Consider the following 8,050-nt stretch of genomic DNA (forward strand, 5'->3'; position numbering starts at 1 on the left):
GCCTCAAATACAGAGATAAACGTACCACAAAAACAAGAATATGTCACAAAGACATAATTATTCTTATTAAGAAACTAAAACACAAAGAAAAAAGATAACATGTCGACATCAACCAATATCAAAACTGATACCATCACCGGTTAAACAAAACTAAAATAAAAATTAAATTAATCAATAAAATTCATAAATTATAAATAAATAATAAAAAGAAAAGAAAAAAGCGGCTGGATACGCATGTATTTTAAAAGGAAACATTTAATGTTTTATGTATATGTATAGACACGCAAGATATGCATGTATCTTGTAATATTATAAATATCATTTTATTTGAGAAAATAAATTGGAATAATCACTACATGATATTTTCCCCCACAATATTAGTTGGACAATTTTGTCGGTTTCTCAGTTTCCAAGTTTTTTCATCAATTTTACACTGGAAAAAAGCAAATTTTAAATCAGTCATTTGTGACCGTCAGATTTGGTACTTGGATTGCGATCCGTTAAATCCGCAGTGCAATTATGTTTTCTTTCTTTTCCTCAGTTGGGTTTTTCCTTTGGCGGAAGGAAGAAATAAAAAAAAAAACAAATAAACGTATCTTTTCTCTGCGATAAGCGAAAATACGTTAGAGGTAAGTCTCTAAATTCCATTTGAATGAAACTGCGAGTTGATAGTTAAAATTAGGGTTTTCCCCTAAATCTTAATCGAAAACTTTCTCATTTGTGATTTGGTTTAATTTTTTAATTATTTGAGATATTTTTGAATCTCAATTTGGCTAATTCGTAATCTACTGCATCAAAAACCTCTGTTATCATTGTTTCTTCTCTTCTTTTGCTTTCAGTTTCTAGTAGAGTATACTAGAACATTACGCTAGAGATACTTTTGAAATGTTTAACTTTGAATCTGTGTTCCTCTATTAAAAACTCAGCTTCTTCGCCTTTTAGAACTTCTTTTCTCCAGAATAAGGATTCAGAAAATATTTGGTTTTTGAATCTGGGTTTTGCGTTTTCTAGGTTTTGATATCCTTTTTAACCTGAAATTCAAGCGATGGAACAGTGGAAGGAGCAATTAGAGCAGTTGAAGATTCAATTGGAGCCGTGGAAGAGTCAAGCTAAGGATCAATTAGAGCAGTTGAAGAATCAAGTGGAGCGGTGGTTGCATCCAGCAATTGAATACTTGAATCAAATACCACCAATTCAACTCTCTGCTGCTATTGCTGTCTTGCTCATATCTACTATCTTTCTTTTCACCAGTAAGTTCGCATTGCATGATAAATGACTATCATTGAATAGAAATGATTTTTATTAATGTTCTATGAAGAATTAATCACTAGTATATTCCTCTGGTTTCTTATTTTTATCTTGGTTTATGCATTTAAAAATTTGGAATGCCATCTCTTAGATGTTACTGTTTAACCTACAAATTCCTGTTAGACATGGTTCGACGCTCAACACATAAGTATTTAGGTTATCATCTTGGTTAAAACCTACTTAGACTCTTATAAAGAGACATGATGTTTTCTGAAGTGGATTACCGTGTTTCTAATTTTATTAATTCCCCTTGAGAAAAGATGTTAGTTTAAACCCCATTTGGTTGAAATGGCTAAGTAAGGTAACTATTTAGCATTCTATGAGATATTTTCTTGAGGCAATTTTCGTTTATAATCGGTTTCGCAATTGGAGTTGGAGCTTCAAATTATATTTATTTGCCTTTTTTCTCTCTCTTGGTCTCACAGTCCGCTTGTTCAAAAGCTCAAAATCAAATACCATTGTACTCACTGGCCTTAGTGGGAGTGGAAAAACGGTTCTTTACTATGTGGTATGCAGTGCCATTATTTACTTTGTTCCTTTTGGAAGTCTTTATGAATACTAAATTCTTCTAGAGATGTCCTTTAATGGCTGCCAAATGCACAACAAAATGCCTAGTGATGTAACGTTGTCATAACTTTCTTGACATGATTCCCATGTCAGCTTCGTGATGGTACCTCACATCAGGGTACTGTGACATCCATGGAACCAAATGAGGGGACTTTCATGTTGAACTCTGAAAGTAATATGGTAATTTCATCGTAACCTGCTTTTCTGAGGTTCGATTACACTTTCTTTCTTTGTTTTTTACGAAGCATATTCTTCTTCTTCTTTTTTTAAATCTATTTTTAACAGATGGGCAAAATCAAGCCTGTCCATCTTGTTGATGTTCCTGGCCATTCTCGTTTGCGGCCCAAACTGGATGACTTCTTGCCACAAGCAGCTGGCATTGTGTTTGTTGTGGATGCTGTGGAGTTCTTACCAAATTGCTCTTCAGTTTCGGAGTAAGAATAGCTATGATAATGCACAAACTACACTTGCAAGTTTCTCCCTTCACTTTCTGATTTCCAAGTAGAATTTTATATACGATATTCGCTTTTGTGCAACAGATATCTGTATGATATTTTGACCAAGGCAAGTGTGGTCAAGAACAAAATTCCAGTTCTCATCTGTTGCAACAAATCTGATAAAGTGACTGCGCATACCAAGGAGTTCATCAGAAAGCAATTAGAAAAGGAAATGTATGGTCTCAAGTTCTTTTTCTCTTCATGTTATATGTTTCTGTAATTATCTTTTGCAATACCCTGTGTATGTTAAAACCATAGCGGGTTAGGAACTTAGGATATCCTACTTGCATAGACGCGTAAAATGATGCATTTCTCTGTAGAACTTGTAGTCTTTTGCATATTTCATTTACTATTATATATTTAATGTCTGTGTTTACCATTTTATAGTGAGAAACTGAGGGCATCAAGAAGTGCAATATCAGCAGCTGATATTTCGAATGACTTCACTTTGGGAGTACCTGGTGAAGTATTTGCTTTCTCTCAGTGTAGAAACACGGTTACCATTTCGAAGCTTCTGGTTTGAAGGGTGAAATAGCACAAATAGAACAGTTTATCAGGGAACATGTAAAGCCCTAAAGGCTACAAGGATTCTGATTTTTTAAAGCTGGTTTGAGTATTTCATATTGAATGCTGAAGGAGCCCTGGAAAACCATTGAATTTGTAGGAAACAGGTGAGGAAAACTTTGATCGAACTGATTTGAAAAAACTCAAGTTAACTTTTAGATTTCTTTTATATCGTTTGGCAACTTTTTTCGTCATCTGTATCAAAGTTAATCAGGGAATGTAACCAGAATGGTTTGGTTCATGACTGCATTCCTCACCATGCGAGTTGTGGTTTCGATACACCGTTCTGTGGTTTCGATACACGAGCTGCAAAGCTAACCTCTCGTCACTTTGCAGCTCGTGGATACATATCCGACAGTGCCACATAGTTGCCGAGATTTGATTTCAACAGGAATAGATGGTTAGCTGCAATGTATACAATTCCAGGTCACAACGAACTCTACAAGCACAAAGAAGGCTTCTCCTGACCACATCATTGTGCTGGACAGGTATGCTGTAGATGAGAACAAGAGCTTCATTGATAATACCAGCGTTTCCCTTGATGTCTACCATGCAACCATAGTGTTGAACTGTTGGTTCTATTCCATGCTTATATTTCATTATATCAAATCACTCGAAGCCCTAGTCGATAAGGCCAGCATAACATAAAGCGCTTAATACACCCATCATCCGAATCCAGACCTTCAAGCATCATTGAGTGTATCCTTAGAGCTTCTTGACCATGTACATGCATGGCAAGCTCCCAAAATCATGACAGTATAGAACATTTGGCTCCTTTAGGGTGTATTATATCTAGCCATCTCAGTACAGGGGACCAAGTAAAGCAAGAGCTACAAGTCCAAAGAAAGCCTAGTAGATAATTGAATTTTAATATTGAAAGTAGGGTTGGATGCATGATTTCAGGTTAAGGGATGAAATTATAAAATTTAGGGGCAAAGATAAATTATTAATGAAAACATAAAAAAATTATATGAAAATTTAAATTTTTAGGAAGTGGTGGTTCCCGTCAACCTGCGTCGTTTCATCCCTAGTTGAAAGGTCATGCATACCAAATCCATATACCAGAAGAATGTAAAATCAGTGAGGTTTGAGCAACTTCATGTGAAGAGCACATAAACACCCAAGTTCTAAGGATTTTTCCTCTACCCGACCCCATTTGTACCATAGTATTAAATTGTGGTTGTGAATATTACGTCGTGATTTATTTCTTAAAAATAATTATATTTTTATGTTACATATTCGATTTCATGATAATCTTAAAAAATATTACGATAAGATTTATATTACATGGCGGTCGTAATTTAATCCTATGATTTATACACACTTTTTCCCCCTTACTGCATATTCAAAATAAGACTTTTTTAGGTTAACTACAGGTTGGAAGAAACCTGAGCTTGTTCAGGCTTTGCGTACATCTAGCTTGGATATAATTTAAGTCAGGGGTGAGCAAAACTCGACTCGGCTTAAAAAATTGATTTTTTGATTTGATTTGACTAAAAAACTCGATTTAATTTTTCTCGACTCTAAATTTTATAAACTCGAGTCAACTTGTAAAAATATAAATATCTCGAATAACTTGAAATTTTTAGTAATTAATATATTAGTTTTCAAGTTTGAGTCGAGATCATCAACTCTATGTGTTATACGTATATCACATAAAAATATGAAAAAAATATATCTATATTGTAATGGTTACAAAAACCGTTCAAATTATAATCAAATCGTATCATAATAGTATAATTATTTATGATTAAATTTAAATAGAAACTTGAAGAATTCAACACGACTCAAAAAAATTTAAAATAAAATTTTGAGTTATAAAATAGGACTCGTCAACTCCAATAACAAATTTTTTTTAATTCGCCCCAATCGAACGTTCACCCCTATATTAACTTGCCCTATTTAAAATATATTTTCGTAGAGAATGTATATATCTAATTTACTTAATTTAGATACAAATATAAATATAAATTGAATTTTGAACTTAAATTCAAATATAAAATAGTATATTAACCTATAGAAACAAATTAAAATTTCTAATAGTATTCCAGAAAGCAACATAGTGTCAAAATTAACCTTAACGTTTACTAAAATGAATATTTTTATCTCTTATTCTCTTTTTGGGGCATTTTAACCGTCACGTTTCACTTTATGACAAAAAGACCCATAACGTTTGTTTGAATAATCATTTTGACCTTTATTTTTTCTGGAGTACTTTGGCCCTAATGTTTCAATTTAGGATAAAAATCCATATTTTGGAGCATTAATGGTTTGTTAACTAACAATTTTCATTTATGAATTGGTCTTTTTGTCCTAAAATTAAACATAGGGAGCCAAAATACTCCAAACAAAAAAAAGTTCAAAATGATAATTTTGATAAACATTGAGGGACTACCTTTAGCCTTGTGAATATAATTAATTGGCCACCCCTTGGTTGCCGGTAGGGATGAGTAAAAACTCTGAAATGAATAACTTATTTAATTTTATAAAGTTATATTTTTTTCATTTGATTCAATTTTATTTCTTTTTACTTTAAGATCAAGACAGGTTAAGATGAGTTTTATGTTTTTTGAAGACAAAAATTGAGATAGAATCGAGTTTAAAATAAGGTAAACTATAATACCCTAAATATCAGGTTAAGGACTTTATTGAAAAGATTTAAAATTTAAGGATCTATTTGAATAAATGATAAAAGATGAGAAAATGTTTTGGATAATGTTTAGACAAATTTATAACAATAGATTAATTAAGAGGGCATTTTGGTCTTTCAAGGGGAAATGAATTTAAAATACATTTCCTTATTAGGGATTTTACTAGGGGAAAAGAGGAAAGTAAGTTAACAAAAAGCCATCTCTTTTCTTTTTCTTTCCCGTGGAAGAGCTCTCCTCCATACCCAAAGGTAAGGTTTAATTTGGTTAGATTTTCCTTTCGTTTTTGGTTGGTTTTTGAATCATTGAGTATTATAGATGCTTAAGGAAGGGTTAAACAAGATTAAAACTAAGAGATGGATGAAATATTTAAGATTTAGGAAAATGGGTTTTTGAATGAAATGTTAAGATATGAGATTTTATTGATGTTTACTAGTATATTTGACTTGTCAATGAAGTAAATAAGAGATTAGAAGCATTGGATGGGTTTACAAACATGTTAGAAAAAGTGGTATGATTCTTGGATTGAAGTGTTCCTTAGAGATTGTAGATGTTAGAAGATACTAATTGAAGGAAAGTTAGTCGGGATAAATAAAGAAGAGTTTGATAGTGTTGTTCGAGGTAAAAATAAAGGAAATTGGCCAAATTTGGGTTAAAATCAGGCTGAAAAAATGGAAAATATGGGTAAGGGTATCGATACTGAAATAACATTACCAATACTATAGGCTTAAATAGAAAGAAATCAGCTGAACAATATCAATACTAATGTAAATAGTATCGATACTGAGGTGGGTATCAATACTATGAGGAAGGTATCGATACCATTGATTACAGAATGCATAAATGATATCGATACCGTAATAGAGTATCAGTACCATACTATAGAAGTATCAGTACTAAGAGACAGATATCGATACCATGGATTCATAATGTAGAAATGGTATCGATACTGAAATAGAGTATCGATACCACAATATAGAAGTATCGATACCATTGTAGGGGTACCGATACTATTGAGCCTGAAACTATAAGTAGGTTGAAATTGTTATAGAAGTTGAAATAATAGTATTTGTGAGTATTATTAAAGTATAAATGTTAGGGAATATACTAATATTTGGTATGGTATATGCCTTTAATGGATGCTTGTATTGATCATAACCAAGCTCCCGAGTCTATCAAGAAAAAGGGCAAAGATAAAGTTACTGAATAGCCAGACATCATTACATCTTATTAGCGAGGATTACCAGGTGAGTGCATTTATTATGTACTTATATGTTATGATAGTCATAGATGCATGTTGCTTAATGTATGTATGGTGATTACAGAATGGCACTATGCGTGCAAAACTAATAAATTCATAATAAGTTTATGAATTTCCGTATGGGCACTGTGTGTGCAAAACTAAGAAATTTATAATAAGTTTATGAATTTCGTATGGGTACTGTGTGTGTAAAACTAAGAAATTCATAATAATTTTATGAATTTCCGTATGGGCACTTTTCCAAAATTAAGAAAGTCGTAATAAGTTTATGAATTTCTGTATGGGCACTGTGTGTGCAAAACTAAAAAATTCATAATAAGTTTATGAATTTCCGTATGGGCACTGTGGGCAAAACTAAGAAATTCATAATAAGTTTATGAATTTCCATATCGGCACTATGTGTGCAAAATTAAGGAATTCATAATAAGTTTATGAATTTATGTATGGGCACTGTGTGTGCAAAACTAAGAAATTCATAATAAGCTTATGAATTTTTGGCAGAAAAGTTCCATTAATGCATGTTAGATTCTAACTGTGCTTTTTGGCAGAAAGGTGCCATTAATGCAAGTTAGAAGTCTAACGGTGCACTTTTGGCAGAAAGGTTCCATTAATGCAAGTTAGATGAGGAACAATGCATAGTAAGCATGAAAGGATGCCATAAATGAAAATGTATAACAGTGCATAATTGGCATGAAAGGATGCCACAAATGACAATACATAACGGTGTATTAACGGGATATATACGGTGTCGCTCATGATAATTATAAAAGGATAAAAAACCATTTGGCACTTTGGTGTAATACATGTACATTACTTTCTCATTTAATGTGCATAGAGTAAATTAAGAATAATTGAGAAAATATATAGAAGGATAGGTATGCTGGACCTACTAAGAATAATTTTGATAAATGTATAAAAGAAATCTAGTTTAACGGAGAAGGATTTATCTGATCCTTATGGAGTATGTGATTAAATTGTCTTTAAATAGTCATGAGATACTTATGTATAAATTAGAAATTCTTTACAATATTATGTCTCACTAAGTAAATACTTAACGTGTGTTGATTTCACGCGTAAGTAAAAGCAGAGACTAGCCGAGTAAGGAGTGCAGTAGTTGCAACAGCAGTTATCATCAATCTAAGGTTGACTCTCATCAGTAACGATAAGACAATTATGTTTATTTTGAAAATTTGCTGGCATGTAAT

General features: G+C 32.3%; 1 pseudogene; it reads left to right on the forward strand.

Annotated features, from left to right (window-relative positions):
- The first annotated feature begins 536 nt into the window (after positions 1–536).
- LOC120215640 lies at positions 537–3,107 on the forward strand (annotated as a pseudogene).
- Positions 3,108–8,050: the final 4,943 nt, after the last annotated feature.

The sequence above is a fragment of the Hibiscus syriacus genome, unplaced genomic scaffold (assembly GCF_006381635.1).
Source record: "Hibiscus syriacus cultivar Baekdansim isolate YM2019G1 unplaced genomic scaffold, ASM638163v2 tig00110151_pilon, whole genome shotgun sequence".
Lineage (NCBI taxonomy): Eukaryota > Viridiplantae > Streptophyta > Magnoliopsida > Malvales > Malvaceae > Hibiscus > Hibiscus syriacus.